At 45.1% G+C, this 20,425-nt stretch overlaps 1 pseudogene; it reads right to left on the bottom strand.

The window, feature by feature from the left end:
- Window positions 1-8,684: 8,684 nt before the first annotated feature.
- LOC111978302 (protein Tob1-like) lies at window positions 8,685-13,247 on the bottom strand (annotated as a pseudogene).
- Window positions 13,248-20,425: the final 7,178 nt, after the last annotated feature.

The raw sequence follows: 20,425 nt of genomic DNA, 5'->3' as shown, positions 1-20,425 counted from the left end.
GTGTGTGTGTGTGTGTGTTTGTGTGTGTGTGTGTGTGTGTGTGTGTGTGTGTGTGTGTGTGTGTGTGTGTGTGTGTGTGTGTGTGTGTGTGTGTGTGTGTGTGTGTATGTATAACACTATTACAGTATGAACATGACACACACACACACACACACACACACACACACACACACACACACACACACACACACACACACACACACACACACACACACACACACCACACACACACACACACACACACACACACACACACACACACACACACACACACACACACACACACACACACACACACACACACACACACCACACACACACCACACGTGCATGTGGCTAAATAGAGCGGCAGATGGTCCTGTGATGCTCCAGCTGGGTGTCTCCTAGTGTGTGTGATGTTGTTGCTGGGTCTCCATCTAGTCCAGTGTACTTTCACTAAAGATACCTACTGTTCCACAATGCAACATGTTCCTCATCCTTTATTGGTTATTGGATATGGCTGCGATAGGACTGTAGATTCTATTATCACTCTATCTAACTGTCTCTATTATCATTCTATTATCACCTCCTCAACCTTTACGGATGATATTAGAGACAGTTAGATGGACTAGAAACACCTCCACAGCCTTTACGGATGATATTAGAGACAGTTAGATGGACTAGAAACACCTCCTCAGCCTTTATGGATATAATAGAGACAGTTAGATGGACTAGAAACACCTCCTCAACCTTTACGGATGATAGTAAACAGTTAGATGGACTAGAAACACCTCCTCAGCCTTTACGGATGATAGTAGAGACAGTTAGATGGACTAGAAAAACCTCCTCAACCTTTACGGATGATAGTAGAGACAGTTAGATGGACTAGAAACACCTCCTCAGCCTTTATGGATGATAGTAGAGACAGTTAGATGGATAGAAACACCTCCTCAACCTTTACGGATGATAGTAGAGACAGTTAGATGGACTAGAAACACCTCCTCAACCTTTATGGATGATAGTAGAGACAGTTAGATGGGCTAGAAACACCTCCTCAACCTTTACGGATGATAGTAGAGACAGTTAGATGGACTAGAAAAACCTCCTCAACCTTTACGGATGATAGTAGAGACAGTTAGATGGACTAGAACACCTCCTCAACCTTTACGGATGATAGTAGAGACAGTTAGATGGACTAGAAACACCTCCTCACCTTTACGGATGATAGTAGAGACAGTTAGATGGACTAGAAACACCTCTCACCTTTACGGATGATAGTAGAGACCGTTAGATGGACTAGAAACACCTCCTCAACCTTTACGATGATAGTAGAGACAGTTAGATGGACTAGAAACACCTCCTCAAGCCTTACGGATAATAGTAGAGAACAGACACACACACACACACACACACACACACACACACACACACACACATCGAATTTACACAATCAAGCTCAGGGAACACCACAAAATGCAATCTCAACCCTCGACAGAACCATCTAACAAGTGGGTTTTACACTTTAACTGTGTTAACAACGCTTTAGATTGTAAATGCTCTAGTCATATTAATACAGGCAGGTCCACACGCCTAACAGACCATCAGACACTTCTTTCAAGCATAACAACACAAACTATTCTCCTGCCGCGACCTTCACCACATATACAATTGCAAATGCGAATATCTGTTTGGCGAGTTAAACTGCTGAAGCATTAAAACCGTCCGTGGTCAATGTTTGACCTGTCCTAGCCTCACACGGGCTCCAATTCACTTCACCCTTCAAGTGGCGCTCACCATCATCTTTAATGGCGTCAGAGGCTGGCGTTGTGTTGATGTGTAGCCTTGTCTACCCTCTTACAGAGTCAGATAGGTTTAGACTATAAAAAGCAAAGTAACACAACAGCCTGAAATTAGTTTGATACAGTCACAAAAATGTAACATGTGACAAACATAGCTACTCCATCTGTTTTTATGACGTCACCAATCACATGCCAGGGTTACTCGGGGATTTAAAAAAATATATATATGTTTAACCTTTATTTAACCAGGTAGGCCAGTTGAGAACAAGTTCTCATTTACAACTGCAACCTGGCTAAGATAAAGTAAAGCAGTGCGACAAAAACAACAACACAGAGTTACACATAAACAAACGTACAGGCAATATCACAATAGAATAATCTGTATGCAGTGTGTGCAAATGAAGTACGGAGGTAAGTCAATAAATAGGCCAAAAGTGGCGAAGTAATTACAATTTAGAAATGTACACTGTAGTGAGATATGTGCAGATGAGGATGTGCAAGTAGAAATACTGGTGTACAAATGAGCAGAAAAAACAAAAACAAATATGGGAGGAGGTAGGTAGTTGGTTGGATGGGCTATTTACAGATGGGCTGTGTACAGCTGCAGCGATCGGTAAGCTGCTCTGACAGCTGACGCTTAAAGTCAGTGAGGGAGATATAAGTCTCCAATTTCAGTGAGTTTTGCAATTTGTTCCAGTCATTGGCAGCAGAGAACTGGAAGGAAAGGCGGCCAAAGGAGGTGTTGGCTTTGGGGATGACCAGTGAAATATACCTGCTGGAGTGCGTGCTATGGGTGGGTGTTGCTATGGTGACTAGTGAGCTGAGATAAGGCGGGGCTTTACCTAGCAAAAACTTATAGATGACCTGGAGCCAGTGGGTTAGGCGACGAATATGTAGTGAGGACCAGCCAACGAGAGCATACAGGTCGCAGTGGTGGGTAGTATATGGGGCTTTGGTGACAAAACGGATGGTACTGTGATAGACTGCATCCAATTTGCTGAGTAGAGCGTTGGAGGCTATTTTGTAAATTACATCGCCGAAGTCAAGGATCGGTAGGATAGTCAGTTTTACGAGGATATGTTTGGCAGCATGAGTGGAGGATGCTTTGTTGCGAAATAGGAAGCCGATTCTAGATTTAATTTTGGATTGGAGATGCTTAACGTGAGTCTGGAAGGAGAGTTTACAGTCTAACCAGACACCTAGGTATTTACAGTTGTCCACATATTCTAAGTCAGAACTGTCCAGAGTAGTGATGCTACTCGGGCGGGCAGGTGCGGGCAGCGATCGGTTGAAGAGCATGCATTTCGATTTACTAGCATTTAAGAGCAGTTGTAGGCCATGGAAGGAGTGTTGTATGGCGTTGAAGCTCGTTTGGAGGTTAGTTAACACAGTGTCCAAAGAAGGGCCAGATGTATACAGAATGGTGTCGTCTGCGTAGAGGTGGATCAAAGAATCACCAGCAGCAAGAGCGACATCATTGATATATACAGAGAAAAGAGTCGGCCCAAGAATTGAACCCTGTGGCACCCCCATAAAGACTGCCAGTGGTCCGGACAACAGGCCCTCCGATTTGACACACTGAACTCTGTCTGAGAAGTAGTTGGTGAACCAGGCGAGGCAGTCATTAGAGAAAGCAAGGCTGTTGAGTCTGCCGGCAAGAATACGGTGATTGACAGAGTCGAAAGCCTTGGCCAGGTTGATAAAGATGGCTGCACAGTACTGTATTTTATCGATGGTGGTTATGATATCGTTTAGGACCTTGAGCGTGGCTGAGGTGCAGCCGTGACCAGCTCAGAAACCAGATTGCATAGTGGAGAAGGTACGGTGGGATTCGAAATGGTCAGTGATCTGTTTGTTCACTTGGCTTTCGAACACTAGAAAGGCAGGGCAGGATGGATATAGGTCTATAACAGTTTGGGTCTAGAGTGTCTCCCCCTTTGAAAAGGGGGATGATCGCGGCAGCTTTCCAATCTTTGGGGAGCTCAGACGATACGAAAGAGAGGTTAAACAGACTAGTAATAGGGGTTGCAACAATGGCGGCGGATAATTTTAGGAAGAGAGGGTCCAGATTGTCTAGCCGAGCTGATTTGTATGGATCCAGATTTTGCAGCTCTTTCAGAACATCAGCTGTCTGGATTTGGGTGAAAGAGAAGTGGGGGGGGGGGGCTTGGGCCAGTTGCTGCGGGCGGTGCAGAGCTGTCGGCCGGGGTTGGGGTAGTCAGGTGGAAGGCATGGCCAGCCGTAGAGAAATGCTTTTTGAAATTCTCAATTATAGGTGATTTATCACTGGTGACAGTGTTTCCTAGTCTCAGTGCAGTGGGCAGCTGGGAGGAGGTGCWCTTATTCTCCATGGACTTTACAGTGTCCCAAAACTTTTTGGAATTAGTGCTGCAGGATGCAAATTTCTGTTTGAAAAAGCTAGCCTTTGCTTTCCTAACTGACCGTGTGTATTGGTTCCTGACTTCCCTGAAAAGTTGCATATCGCGGGGACTTTTCAAAGCTAGTGCAGTACGCCACAGGGTGTTTTTGTGCTGGTCAAGGGCAGTCAAGTTTGGAGTGAACCAAGGGCTATATCTGTTCTTAGTTCTACATTTTTTGAAAGGGGCATGCTTATTTAAGATGGTGAGGAAAGCACTTTTAAAGAACAACCAGACATCCTCTACTGACGGGATGAGGTCAATATCCTTCCAGTATACCCGGGCCAGGTCGATTAGAAAGGCCTGCTTGCTGAAGTGTTTTAGGGAGCGTTTGACAGTGATGAGGGGTGGTCGTTTGACCGCGGACCCATAACGGACGCAGGCAATTAGGCAGTGATCGCTGAGGTCCTGGTTGAAAACAGCAGCGGTGTATTTAGAGGGCAAGTTGGTCAGGGTGATATCTATGAGGGTGCCCATGTTTACGGATTTGGGGTTGTACCTGGTAGGTTCCTTGATCATTTGTATGAGATTGAGGGCATCTAGCTTAGATTGTAGGACGGCCGGGGTGTTAAGCATATCTCAATTTAGGTCACCTAGCAGTACGAACTCTGACGATAGATGGGGGGCAATCAATTCACATATGGTGTCCAGGGCACAGCTGGGAGCTGAGGGGGGTCTTTAACAAGCAGCAACAGTGAGGGACTTATTTCTGGAGAGATGGCTCTTTAGAAGTAGAAGCTCGAACTGTTTGGGCATAGACCTGGATAGTATGACAGAACTCTGCAGGCTATCTCTACAGTAGATTGCAATTCCGCACCCTTTAGCAGTTCTGTCTTGAYGGAAAATGTTGTAATTGGGGATGGAAATGTCAGAATTTTTGGTGACCTTCCTAAGCCAGGATTCAGACATGGCATTTCAGACAGACATTTCTGGGCGTAGTAGGATAGATTTAGTGCATAGCGTACAGATAAGGGTATGGTAGGATGCGAGTACAGTGGGGGTAAACCTAGCCATTGAGTGACGATGAGAGAGGTTGCATCTCTGGAGGCGCCAATTAAGCCAGGTGTGGTCTCCGCATGTGTGGGGGGGCATGGATTTTGGATCGTCTCTGAAGGAGCTGGTATTCCATAAATGTGTGTCTGCCTTTACCATCCGTACTGTTAGCCATTGTACAATCGCTGGAATATAAATGGGAAGGAACTAAAAGCACGTATATCCTACCAACGGGACATTAAAAACTGTAATATCTTATGTTTCACCGAGTCGTGGCTGAACAACGACATTAATAACATACAGCTGGTGGGTTATACACTCTATTGGCAGGATAGAACAGTAGCCTCTTGTAAGACAAGGGGTTTAGGTCTTGTATATTTGTAAACAACAGCTGGTGCACAAAATCTAAGGAAGTCTTGAGGTTTTGCTCGCCTGAGGTTGAGTATCTCATGATAAGCTGGAGACCACACTATCTACCTAGAGAGTTTTCATCTGTATTTTTCGTAGCTGTCTACAAACCACCACAAACCGATGCTGGCATTAAGACCGCACACAATGAGCTGTATACCGCCATGAGCAAAGAGGAAAACGCTCATCCAGAGGTGGTGCTCCTAGTGGCCGGGGACTTTAATTCAGGGAAACTTAAATCCGTTTTACCTAATTTCTATCAGCATGTTAAATGTACAAACTCCCTCGTCTTAGCTCGGGCACCGTCTCCCACTACACGGAAGTCACCTTACTTCCCCCAGTCCTCTCCTGTGTGCTGCCCTTCTGGCAGCTTTATGGGGCTTGTACAGCTGGTGAGCAATCAGCCCTTGATTACTCACCAACTCTCCAATCAGCCCCAATAAGTCCTGGGTGGAGAGCCCGTCGAGACCTGGCACGTCCAGCAGATGGAGCGATCGCCTCGTGATGTATACTCTGTCTGTCACCAGGCCTCGACGAGTCTCCCCCTGGTGGCTGACCTGCTGTACGCCACAGTACATACCCCAACCAGAAGCCATGGATTACAGGCAACATCCGGCAACATCCGATTACAGACAACTGAGCTAAAGGGTAGAGCTGCCACTTTCAAGGAGCGGGACTCTAACCCGGAAGCTTATGCCGCCGACGAACCATCAAACAGGCAAAGCGTCAACACAGGACTGAGATCGAATCATACAACACCGGCTCCGATGCTGGTCGGATGTGGCAGGGCTTGCAAACTATTACAGACTACAAAGGGAAGCACAGCCGAGAGCTGCCCAGTGGCACGAGCCTAACAGATGGGCTATATAACTTCTATGCTCGCTTCGAGGCAAGTAACACTGAAACACGCATGAGAGCATCAGCTGTTCCAGACGACTGTGTGATCACGCTCTCCATAGCTGATGTGAGTAAAACTTTTAAACAGGTCAACATTCACAAGGACGCAGGGCCAGACGGATTACCAGGATGTGTACCCGAGCATGCGCTGACCAACTGGCAAGTGTATTCACCGACATTTTCAACCTCACACCTGGACAAAAGGAACACCTATGTGAAAATGCTATTCATTGACTACAGCTCAGCGTTCAACACCATAGTGCCCTCAAAGCTCATCACTAAGCTAAGGACCCTTGGACTAAACACTTCCCTCTGCAACTGGATCCTGGACTTCCTAACGGGCCGGCCCCAGGTGGTAAGGGTAGATAACAACACATCCGCCACACTGATCCTCAACACGTGGGCCCCTCAGGGATGCGTGCTCAGTCCCCTCCTGTACTCCCTGTTCACTTATGACTGCACGGCCAGGCACAACTCCAACATCATCATTAAGTTTGCCGATGACACAACAGTGTCTGATCACCGACAACGACGAGACAGCCTATAGGGAGGAGGTTAGAGACCTGACCGTGTGGTGCAAGGACAACAACCTCTCCCTCAACATGATCAAGACAAAGGATGTGGACTACAAGAAAAGGAGGACCGAGCACGCCCCCATTCTCATCGACAGGGCTGTAGTGGAGCAGATTGAGAGCTTCAAGTTCCTTGGCGTCCGCATCACCAACAAACTAACATGGTCCAAGCACACCGAGACAGTCGTGAAGAGGGCACGACAGAACCTATTTCCCCTCGGGAGACTGAAAAGATTTGGCATGGGTCCTCAGATCCTCAAAAGGTTTTACAGCTGCACCATCCTGACGGGTTGCATCACTGCCTGGTATGGCAACTGCTCGGCCTCCGACCGCAAGGCTCTACAGAGGGTAGTGCGTACGGCCCAGTACATCACCAGGGCCAAGCTTCCTGCCATCCAGGACCTCTATACCAGGCGGTGTCAGAAGAAGGCCCTAGAAATTGTCAAAGACTCCAGCCACCCTAGTCATAAATTGTTCTCTCTGCTACTGCACGGCAAGCGGTACTGGAGCGCCAAGTCTAGGTCCAAGAGGCTTCTAAACAGCTTCTACCCCCAAGCCATAAGACTCCTGAACATCTAATGGCTACCCAGACTATTTGCATTGCCCCCCCGCCCCCCCCTTCTATGCTGCTGCTACTCTGTTATTATCTATGCATAGTCACTTTAATAACTCTACTTACATGTACATATTACCTCAATTATCTCGACTAACCAGTGCTCCTGCGCATTGACTCTGTACCGGTACCCCCTGTATATAGCCTCGCTATTGTTATTTTACTGCTGCTCTTTAATTATTTGTTACTTTTATTTCTTACTTTTTTTGTTGTATTTTCTTAAAACTGCATTGTTGGTTAAGGGCTTGTAAGTAAGCATTTCACGGTTGTATTTGGCGCATGTGACAAATACAATTTGATTAGACTATAAAAAGCAAAGTAACGCGGCAGCCTGAAAATAGGTTGATAGTCACAATAATTTGACATGTGACAAAAATAGCTCCTCCACACCAATCACATGAAAGGTAACCCGGGGATGGGCATGTACTTTGGATCGTCCCTGAAGGAACTGGTATTCCATATGCGTACAGAATTCCATCATAATCATGAATAGCATTGGGAGTTCACATGCATAACATAGGAGTGGTGGTGTGTGGGGGGTCGTATGAATTGTAGATTATCTGTGTGTGATGTCACAGTAATAAACTGCCAAGTCATTCTGTCCGTTGGCTTAGTGTATTATCTTAACCTGCCCTTTGGGCACAAGACTATAAACATGACATGTATATAGTGCTACACTTCCACAGCTTGCTTCTTTATCCATCCAGGGCCAAGGATTGCCCAACAGCCAAGGTTGTATATTCAGAAGGTGGAGGTGCATTGAGCAGTCTTACTGATGGCCTATTATAATGAAACGCATCAACACTATCCCGGGAATAGTGAGGAGTCAGGCCTTGCCTTGGTCCTACATTAATTGTCTATTCCTGTCATAAAAGCCCCATTACTTTCCAATGCATCACATACCAAATGTAGTTATAGTAATGAGTTATTAGTAAGATGACAGATTCTGGGCCTAACTAATGCAAGCATGCTGCCTGTCCTTATCAATAAATCCAATGTCCACAAATCATGTTTTGACTGTAGTTTAATTTATTAAAAAGACCATGGTGCAAATATAAAATAAAATGTAAAAAGAGAAACATAATTTAAGCATTTTTAATACAAAACAATAAACTATTCCAGTCTCTTGACATCTAAGACACGGAATCAAAATACTTTGTTATACCGTATTTTTATCAAGTATTACACAATGTAGGTACAAAATTAAAATGTATACAATTTACATTTTTGTACATAATATAGCAAAACCTTTTAACTCTTAAGAGAAAATACAACTCTTGTTGTACATGAAATTCCAGCAGGAAGGAATACTCTGTACGTAATCTTTAGAATGTGATGGATTTTAAAGAWTTCTTTACCCCAAAAAATAAAATAAAGATACCAATAATAAAAAAAAATACAACGACAAGCTGCTGCAGCCGTCACTGGAGTAGTAAAAAGATATAAATGCCATGTCATAGAAACAATATATACTCTGATATCTTAAACTCTGTACTAAATTAAATTATACAAGTAGAAAAAGACCAAGTAACCCCATTTAGTAGTGCAAAGTCATACAAATCCACCATGTCCTAACACATGTAATACACTGTAAGAGGACAGAAACAGGTTTTTTTTAAAGTTTTTTTATCCATGTTAATGGAGTATTTTTTTGTACTTCGAACATTGTACGAAAATATATTTTGTGCTCGGTTGGCAAAAAGAGAGAAAAAAAAGAAGAGAAACAACTATATGCATGTTGAATTTAAGTAGTCAAGCTTGGACATGTTCGTACAACAAACTTTCTGTAAAAAAAACAACTCAATAGGGGCAGAGAAAAAGCACCCTTGGACACATGCTGCTTTCTTAACTAGATAGAAAGATCCTCAAGAGGTTCCTTGAAAGTCCAGTTGTTCTTAATGCTTCCCTTCAAGCTACCGTCGTCATTAAGAAATAACATCTTCAAGTCCTAGCGTCAGGTTTAGTTAGCCATGACCGACTGGAATTGCTGCTTGGAATACTGCATGTTGCTGAGGTTGAAGTTCAGCCCATCGTTGATGGACTTGTCGTTGAGATCTCCGTAGGCCGCAAACACGTCAAAGGCATTGTTGTACTGCAGCGGGTTGAGGCTGAGAGAGCCCTCGCTGGGGAACACACCACCGGAGCTCCCCTGACCCTGGAGGCTGGGGAACACGCCACCGGAGCTCCCCTGACCCTGGAGGCTGGGGAACACGCCACCGGAGCTCCCCTACCCTGGAGGCTGGGGAAAACGCCACCGGAGCTCCCCTGACCCTGGAGGCTGGGGAACACCCACCGAGCTCCCCTGACCCTGGAGGCTGGGGAACACGCCACCGGAGCTCCCCTTACCCTGGAGGCTGGGGAACACGCCACCGGAGCTCCCCTGACCCTGGAGGCTGGGGAACACAAACTCCTTAGCATTAGGAGAGAGTGCAGAGGCATTCTGCTGCTGGCCCAGGCTATACAGAGAGTACATAGAGGTGGAAATGGCTTTCTGCTTCATTAGGGTGTTCACATTCAGCCCCAGGTCGTTGGTTGGGGAGGTGCAGGCCACCTTGTTGCCGTTACCGTTGTTGTTGTTGCGGCCGGAGATCTTCATCTTGGTGGAGCCAAACTTGGTGGCAGCGAAGGTGGCGGTGGTGAAGGTTATAGGATAGGTGGAGCGCGGCACGAAGGAGGGGCTAATGGCCGCAGATTGCCCGAAGGGGGGTGAAGGAGAGCTGGACTCAGAAGAGGTCCCGATAGAGTCGCTGATGGGCATGAAGACCTGGGCCTCTGGGTTGAAGCTGTTCTTGATCTCCTTGTCCAACTCGGACCCGTTGTTCTCATTGTCATCATCCACGTACAGCACCTTGACCTGCCCCTTCTCGCCAAGCTGGTAGGACACCTCAAAGGGGTCAATCCACACACTTAGGTCCTGAGGGAGATTATCCCGGACGTCGTCCAAGTCCAGGCCGCTCTCCTTGGCTGCCTGCTCCACCACAGGGTCCACCTTCTCCCCTACGTGGAGGCACCTGTACCCAGAGCCCTTGTATGGCTTATCCGTGTACCAGTGGCCCTCGTACTTCTTCTTCAGCTGCCTCTCGAGCTCCTCCCCGAAGATGTTCACACGCCGTCTGGGGAGTTTGTTGTACAAATAGGAAATAATAAAGTTAAGTGCTACTTGGATTTCAAGCTGCATAGCTGCTTCCCGGTTATTACGTGGGTATTCCTGAGCGTTGCAGTGATAAGAAGTTTGGGCCAAACAGAGGGACAGAGTAAGTGGTAGTTGCTGAAACGATAACCTTCCGTCCACAGGATAAGGTTCCTAAGCCTGGAAGAAGAGGAGGAGATATAAATTAACAAAAACATGATAACAATGCTATATGGCTAATTATAAACCGGGTAGTTTGGGTCCTGGATGCTGACTGGCTGAAACAGCATTTCAGTCGTGTAAATATCAGACAATATACCACTGGTATGAAGCAAAACTACCTGTTTACTGTTCTATCTATATCTATATCTATTAACAATGCTATATGGCTAATTATAAACCGGGTAGTTTGGGTCCTGGATGCTGACTGGCTGAAACAGCATTTCAGTCGTGTAAATATCAGACAATATACCACTGGTATGAAGCAAAACTACCTGTTTACTGTTCTATCTATATCTATATCTATATCTATATGTTGGTAACCAGTTTATAATAGCAATAAATCACCTCATGGGTTTGTGGCATATGGCCAATATACCATGGCTAAGGACTGTATACAGGCTCTCTGCTTCATGCATAAGAACAGCTCTTAGGCGTGGTATAAATGGCCATATACCACAGCCCCTTGGGCATTATTGCTAAACCTACCATCCCATAGTACAACAACTGTACGTTCATATAAGTAATATGATCAATGTATACACGCATGACGACTCCAAGTCACTTTGGATAAAAGCATCTGCTTAATAGAATATATCATCATGATATTAAATAATCTGTTTAGCTCACCGTTGTAAAAGATGTTTTCTTCATAAGCCTGATTGCATTTACAGTCTAGTACTAAATGTGCTCTGCCATTCCCTTCCCAGTACAGTGCATTTCTGTGTCCACCAGGCAGGGTGTACAATATCACTAGCTATAAATAAGGCCTAAACATACAGACACAGAGTCAGCGCTGTGGGTTCCCTAGCAGTCTTCTAGTATTTGTGACAGCTAAAAGCAAGCATAGTTGACCTCTGGACAGTAGTGGCTCATCGCGTTTTTAACGCAATTAAAGTAACAATGTAATTAGCCAATGATCCGAGACATTGTATCCTCACATGATATAGAATATTTTTGCGCGATGACACACAAACACTCACGTCCCTAATTCATTTGATATGATGAGATGAAAGAATCATGTTGTCTAGTGATGGTAACAGAAGAAACCGTGTCCGTGAACCACCACTGGCTAGAGAATAATGTATTGTTAGAGAGCAGCTGGTGAGCTGAACTAGCAAAGAGAAGCCTTGTTGTTACATAATCCTCATTGAATTTCTATTCACGGTCATAGATGCCTTTCTCTTTTAGAAATGACGGTTAACATTAGCTAGCTATATATGAGATGATCAAACGTCCAATCCAAATCCTACAGCTTGCCTCGCTTCAATTGAATCCATCAATCAGTAATGTAGCTAACGTTAGCTAGCTACGCACCCATGATGTGAAGGAAATTTAGTATTGTAAACAGCAGCTATGCTTACGTCACGGTATAGTTTTAACCTGTTAATGAAAGCTCATCGGACGTGTAATTTAACGTTAGACTGTTGGCTTGCTCCAAATGTGCTCCTATCCTTCACTGTTATTCAATGACCACCAAGCTAACAAAAAAGCCGTTTCTGGTTGTTAGCTCAAAATAGTTTGATTTAACTTTCTAGATAGCTGGCTAGATATCCCCATCGTCAACTATATTAACTAGCTAGCTAACGTTATTACTACTAATTATCTGTGCTAGTTAGCTAACGTTAGCCAACCTAACGTTATACCCAACCCAAACAAGACGGAGAAAGACGTTATATCATAAGTTCGTTTGTCTCTAGGGATTTGAACAGCAATATATCTTAATAACTAAATACCTCGCTAACGACTTATATTGAAATAGCTAATGAAGAGAAATATACTTACATGTAGGTAGCTAACGTTACAGTTACATATAAATTCACAGCAGGTCGTTGGACTGGACAGCTTCGATGACGAATGACTTAACGTTAGTTAGCTACTGTATCAAAATAACGTTGTCAATACGCGTTTCAGCTAACTAAATGGAGACTGTTAGCTACTTCCTTGTTGAACAAATTGTTCTGATGCAGTATGACTACATATTATCCCAGTCATGTTATGTGGACGTCAATTTGTGTTTTGTCTGGAAGTTTTTCAACTGCGCTTTAAAGTTCGGATTGTCTTGTTTATATAGGTAGTACTCCGCCACGGACACAAAATAGGCGGTGATGAGGTGCTCAGAGGTCGACACTAAATAACGGTTTTCCATTGGCCAAACTCGGCCTTCGTCATTCGTGAACTACTTCATCTTGCATTCCGATTGGCTGTTTAGCAAGTCAGTCAATAGCAAGGGTTTATTTACGGTAGTGGTTAGCGTTTCATGTGTATTGGGACCACAAGTATCATAATGTTGAAGGTTGTTGAGATAGCTACTGAGCATTAATGTATGTACTTTGACAGTAGTAAATACATTCCACTCAATTTCATAGCAAAGACACGGACACTTAAAACCAGTTCGATATAGTGTCTCAAAATATATGAGACAATGATTTGTTGTAGTTGCTCTGATTATGCCCAAAGATTATGCCAGTGTGATTATTTCGGAAATGCAATGGTCATTGTGAGACGACGTGCATAAAAGGTTGTGGAGAGGGAGAAGTAGTGCACAGGCAGTTTGGCGGAAGGACACATGTCACCGGGTTGGGTTGTGCTCTGTTCCGTTAGGTACTTGGGACATTGGCTGTACAGTTTGTACAATTTGTCGATTTCATTTTGATATGCTTTAGCTTGAAGTTACAAGGTTATTCTGACCTCGCTCTCCTAAACATTAGGAATACAAGAGAGAAATGGATATATTGAAATGAATGGACATTAGAGTTAAAAAGGTTATGCATATTGGGTCCTTGCTTAGAAAATAGGATATTACGTGTAAGTGTTACGTTTTATTGTAGGCTAAAGTTCCCTAGGTTACAGGTTCCTATGATGAAACTTTTAGGACATGGTCTGTGGGACCGTGTGAGTGACTGGTTTTGTTACACAATGGTCAAGCTCTTTCTGTTTGTGTCCTAGTACAGCAACTGTGTAAAGCTCAAAGAAGTCCACTATGGATTTTTTTTTATATTACTTTTACTGTTGAAAGCCAGTATAAATATAGTAAAGTATACACTATAGGGTAAAACAAAATCAGTTTTGAGCAAAATAGTTTTCTTTTTTTTTTTAACACAACTGCAAACTTCAAGGTGTAGGGCATTCAAAGAGTTGGTCTCATGGGGATTTGTGATGTCATCAGCCTCCCCCTTGCTTGAAGAACAATACAGGAGCGTTAGAGAACAAAAGAGGAACGGGATCAGAGCACGTGGTCCGTCCAGTTCAAGTGTTCAGCAGTCTGATTGGTTGTAGATGGAAAAGTTTTCCTCTGAGCCTGTTTATATCAGACCTCATGCTCCGATACCGTCTACACGACAATAAGGGAGAGAACATCTCATGGCTGGGGTGTGTGGGGTCCTTGATGATACCGTGGGACTTCCTCAGACACTGTTTCGAGTAGATGGGTGGGAGCACGGTCCCAGTGATGTACGGGGCCATCTTTACCACCCGCTGGAGTGCCTTACGGTCGTGGATGTAGCAATACCCGTACCAGGCCGTGATGCAACTGGTTAGGACGCTCTCGATGGTGCATCGGTACTATTTGGAGAGGACACGGGGCGGCATGCCAAATTTGTTCAGCCGCCTTAGGACGTAAAGACGCTGTTGCGCCCTCTTGACCAGAGTGGTGGTGTTGTTGGTCCATGTCCTCTGTGATGTTGACGACAAGAAACGTAAAACTGCTGACTCTCTCTACTGCAGTACCGTTGATGTGGATTGGGTCATGTTCCATCCTCTGCTTGCTGAAGTCATGATACCACAAAGCCAGTTCACTTACCTCCTCCCTTTAATAGTTTTTTCAAAAATTCATTACAGTTTAAAATGTTCAACAAGTTCAAATTCCAAATTCCAAATAATAAACAATTAAAACAATAAGTAATCAATTCAAATTAAGCAAACCAAAAGGTCAACCAATCAAAAAACATTTTTTAAAGAAACAAAAGCAATCAATCAATCAATCAATCAAAAAAAGCAGGAACCGGGAGCCAGAAACCGGAACTGGGGCTGTTACAGGTGCTGGGTCTGTAGAGGGGAGGAAGGACAACCTGAGGAGCAAGCAGACACACAAGGAAGCCCTAGACCCAGAGGTCAATGTTGGTACTTCCCTGTTGTCTGCTTGCTCCAGGTGAAGTTGTGATCTTTGGTCCCTCCTCCGTGCCTCTTCCGGTGTTCTGGTGCTGGGGCTGGACCCGAGACTGGTGTTGGATCTGCAAAGGGGAGGAAGGACGACCTGAGGAGCGAGCAAACACACCTGGAAGCACAAGACCTGGAGGTCAGTGATGGTACTTTCCTGTGGCCTGCTCGCTCCGGGTGTAGGTATAGAGCTTTGGTTCTTCCTCTGTGCCTTCTGGTGTGGTGATGAATGGTTCCTGCTTCTAGTCTGGTTCTGTGAGAGGGATAAGAGTTGGGGGAAGAAGGGGGTAAGAGATRGAGAGGGAGCAGAGGTGTGGGGGTGATGGAGGGTATGTCCATCGGCCTGGGCTGGTGTTGGAGGAGGAGCGATGTGATGGCAAGGCTGGACGCCGGAGGCTGGAAGACAGAGGGAGCAAACATGGCCTGGGGGAAGCTTTCTATAGGTACCACATTCCATCTATAGATGGATTATGTAGTGGGGAGGCCACCTTGAATACCCATCTGGGGAAAATCTTTCTGTTCGGAGTGTTGTCAGGGTCATGATGATGGGTTATTGGGGGGGAGTTCAGGTCTGATTGATTCATTACATATTTGAATGAGGACCTCTAGCGGGTCATTTGTGTTGAGTGGTTAATGGCTGTTCACAGGTCTTGACGTGCCTCCCCATTGACTGCCTGTTGAAACCTTGTACTGTACTATCTTGGTGATGGAATGGGGGATGCTGGGAGGGGTGAAGGCGGTTCAGAGGGTCCGAGGGGTCTGGACTGAGGCTGGCTGGCATCAGGGTTTGAGTTCTGGGGTGGTCTTCTGGTCTGGTCTCTTGTTGGTCTGTTGTTTGTCTGGTCTTGTCCGTTTGGAAATGTTTGTCCAGTTTGGGTCGTCATCGTCATCTAAGAACTGGAGTTGTGTAAGCGCTCTCAAAACCGTCTCGCATTTGACCAGGGGTTTGGAGGGGGTGGAGATGGTAAACAAGGGATTTGTTGGGGGTGCAACGGTGGAGGGGCCGGCGTGGGGGGGGGGGGGGGGCTGTTTCTGAAACATCTTGGGTTGTGCCTGTAGAAAGGTCTGTGTCTATGATGTTATTGTCTGGTGGAGAGGGTGGAGGGGGTTGGGATTTGGGTTGGTGGCCTTGGCCCTTGCCTTGCCGGCGTAGGAATTGGGGCAGGTTCTGAAGAAATGGTCCCCTTTCCCACACAGGTTGCAGGGGCGTGTGGAGGTACAGTCTGAGGTGGAATGGTTGTCTATACATACCTTGCAGATGATGGCTGTGCAGGCAATGGCCAGATGGCCCAGTTGTTTGAAGTTTCTGCACAGTTTGGGCCTGCCATAGTATTTTATTTATTTATTTAACCTTTATTTAACTAGACAAGTCAGAACTTCTTAGGGCTAGGCTTCCCGCCAGCGGGACACCTGTCGACAACTTCCGGTGAAATTGGAGGGCGCGCAATTCAAATAAATAATCATAAAAATTATGGATATTAAACATTTAGGTACATACAAGTGTCTTATATCGGTTAAAAGCTTAAAGTCTTGTTCATCTAACTGCATTGTCCGATTTACAATAGGCTTTACAGCGGAAGCATGCCATGCGATTGTTTGAGGACGGCGCCCCACATCAAAATATTTTTCAACCAGCACAGGCTTCATAAAATCACAAACAGCGATTAAATATTCACTTACTTTTTGAAAATCTTCCTCTGATTTGCAATCCAAAGGTTCCCAGCTACAACATGCATGGTTGTTTTGTTAGATAAAATCCATATTTTATATCCCAAAAAGTTTGTTTAGTTGGCGCCATCGATTTGAGTAATCCACTCGTTCAACATGCAGAGAAAGGAATCCAAAAAGCTACCGCTAAATTTTGTTAAAACAAGTCAAATATGTTTCTATCAAATCCTCAGGTACCCTAAAATGTAATTAAACTATACAATTTCATACGGAAAGAAGTATGCTTAATAGGAAAGCAAAATTAGCAGGTGCGCGTCCTCTTCGTCGCGCACGCACAGACTGACTTCCAACTCTGACTCCCAGTACTAAAACTCAAAATTCTTCCTAATTTGGGAAGAAACAAGCCTGAAACCTTGAACAAAGACTATTGACATCTAGTGGAAGCCATAGGAATTGCAATCTGGGAGCTGGAATTGCATTTGCCCCATAGCTTTCCATTGTAAGAGCATAGGATCTCAACAACAACAAAAAATGTACGGTTGTTTTTATTTGGATTTTCTCCTACCATATCCATTGTGTTACAGTCTCATACATTATTTTAACATTTCTACAAACTTCAAAGTGTTTTCTATCCAATGGTACCAATTATATGAATATCCTGGCTTCTGGGCCTGAGTAACAGGCAGTTTACTTTGGGCACGCCAGTCAGGCGGAAATTGAGAAAGAAGGAGAAGTCAATTGAACTAATTCTTATTTACAATGACGGCCTACCAAAAGGCAAAAGGCCTCCTGCGGGGACGGAGGCTGGGATTAAAAATTAAGTTAAATTATAGGACAAAACACACATCACGACAAGAGAGACACCACAACACTACATAAAGAGAGACCTAAGACAAAACATAGCATGGCAGCAACACATGACAACACAGCATGGCAGCAACACATGACAACACAACATGGCAGCAGCACAACATGTTAGCAGCACAAAACATGGTACAAACATTATTGGGCACAGACAACAGCACAAAGGGCAAGAAGGTAGAGACAACAATACATCACAAGAATCAGCCACAACTGTCAGTAAGAGTGTCCATGATTGAGTATTTGAATGAAGAGATTGAGATAGTTTGAGTGTTTGTTGCAGCCTGTTCCAGTCGCTAGCTACAGCGAACTGAAAAGAGGAGAGACCCAGGGATGTGTGTGCTTTGGGGACCTTGAACAGAATGTGACAGGCAGAACAGGTGTTGTATGTGGAGGATGAGGGCTGGAGTAGGTATCTCAGATGGGGGGAGTGAGGCCTAAGAGGGTTTTATAAATAAGCATCAACCAGTGAGCCTTGCGACAGATATACAGAGATGACCAGTTTACAGAGGAGTATAGAGTGCAGTGATGTGTACTATAAGGAGCATTGGTGGCAAATCTGATGGCCGAATTGTAATGAACATCTAGCCGCTCGAGAGCACCCTTACCTGCCGATCTATAAATTATATCTCTGTAATCTAGCATGGGTAGGATGGTCATCTGAATCAGGGTTAGTTTGGCAGCTGGGATGAAAGAGGAGTGATTACAATAGAGGAAACCAAGTCTAGATTTAACCTTAGCCTGCAGCTTTGATATGTGCTGAGAGAAGGACAGTGTACCGTCTAGCCATACTCCCAAGTATTGTATGAGGTGACTACCTCAAAGCTCTAAACCCTCAGAGTAGTAATCACACTGGTGGGGAGAGAGGCCATTCTTCTTACACAAAACATGACCTTTGTTTTGGAGATGTTCAGAACAAAGTTAGGGCAGAGAAAGCTTGTAGTGGTGGACGGAGTCTGTTGTTTCCCAGCGTGATGGTGCTGGGGAGGTGTTGGACTTCGCCCATTCCGGTTAGGCCCAATCTTAACATTACTAGCCATTTTCATGCCCCAGTCCAGACGTTGTCTTCGTCCAGGACACTACTAGCCGCTGACTTGAGGTGGTGAACCTGCTTAACCAAACTTGTATGTCGTAGTTGTGATACTGTACTGTAACTACCTTGAATTCTTCCATAAAGGGTGTATGCTCTGAGTCTGTTAAACAGGGCTGAATCTTAGCAGTTTCTGAATTTTAACCAAACTGTTCTGTAACTGGGGGGGATCTTGAAACTGGCTGAAATGATTGCTGTGGCCCTGCGAGTTTCACCAGGCGTTCAGGTCAGATGGCACAAATCCCTCCTCCCTATAGGCTGACTCATTGTTGTTGGTTATCAGTCCTACAACCGTGGTGTCGTCTGTTAACTTTATGATGGAGTTGCTGTCGTGCAAAGCCATGCAGTCGTGGGTGAACAGGGAGTACAGAAGAGGATGAGGACAACCCCTGGGGGCGCCCTGTGTTAAGAGTCAGTGTGGGTGAAAGGGAGTACAGAAGAGGACTGAGGACCACCCCTGGGGGGCCCCTGTGTTAAGAGTCAGTGTGGGTGAACAGGGAGTACAGAAGAGGACTGAGGACAACACCCTGGGGGGCCCTGTGTTAAGAGTCAGTGTGGAGGAGGTGTTGTTGCCGATCCTCACAGCCTGCTGTGGTCGGCCGCGTCAGGAAGTCCAGGATCAGTTTGCAGAGTGTGTTGTCCAGACCCCGGTTCTGAGCTTGGTGATGACCTTGGAGGGAACAATAGTGTTAAATGCTGAACTGTAGTCAATGAACAGGCCATTCTCACATCTTATGTTTCTCTTGTCCAGATGTGTTACGGGCCATGTGATTAGCGATGGAAAGGGCATCTTCCATAGGATCTGTTGGAAGCGGTATGCAAATTGGAGTGGGATCCAGTGTGCCTGGCATGCAGGCGCTTGCAGTGGGCCCAAGATGATCTAAGTCATCTCAAGCACTTCATGATGACGGGTGAGCGTGATACTGTATGAATTACCTGGACCATCTTTTGAGATCTCTCTCTCTCTCTCTCCTCCCTCACTAGTCTAGATTTTTGACATCACAGCCCCTCTCATTCCTAACATGAAACTAGAGTCCCAATAAAAACACAACACTGTAATTAATGAACTATACCAGCTAAGGCAATGGGGTTCAGGAGGACAAGGGTTCGAACAGATTTGAGACAGAAATATTATATCCTGCCCCGAATACCCAGGCAAAAGGAGACAGTATGCTTTCATCATAAATTATTTGTTTTGTTTCAGTCTGAAAAACATTGTCCAACTCAGGTGGGATGATGTTAATGCAGCATTGCATTCTGGCGTAAAACTGGCAAATGCAGTGATGCCAATACAATTAATTAGAACCTGATTATAGTATGAATTGACAGTTGCCATTTATAGAAGCTCAGGATAGCTACTTTGGTTATGGCTCAATCAGAAAACAAGCAACATGTTTTTGCTGCCTAGCCTCATGCAACTCTCTCTTCTCCTCCTCCCTTCCTCTTCTCCTTCTCTCTCTCTCCTCCCTCTCTTCTCCCATCTCCTCCTCTCTCCTCCCTCCCCTCCTCTCTTCCTTCTCTCTCCCTCCCCTCGGCCTCTCTCCTTCACTTCTACTCTCTCCCTCCTTCTCTCTCTCCCTCCTCTTCTCTGCTCCTTCTCTCTCTCCCTCCCTCCCTCTCT

This window comes from Salvelinus sp. IW2-2015, linkage group LG18 (assembly GCF_002910315.2).
Source record: "Salvelinus sp. IW2-2015 linkage group LG18, ASM291031v2, whole genome shotgun sequence".
Classification (NCBI taxonomy): Eukaryota; Metazoa; Chordata; class Actinopteri; order Salmoniformes; family Salmonidae; genus Salvelinus; species Salvelinus sp. IW2-2015.
Note: the sequence above shows the minus strand (reverse complement) of the source record. Positions and strands in the feature narration are given on the sequence as shown.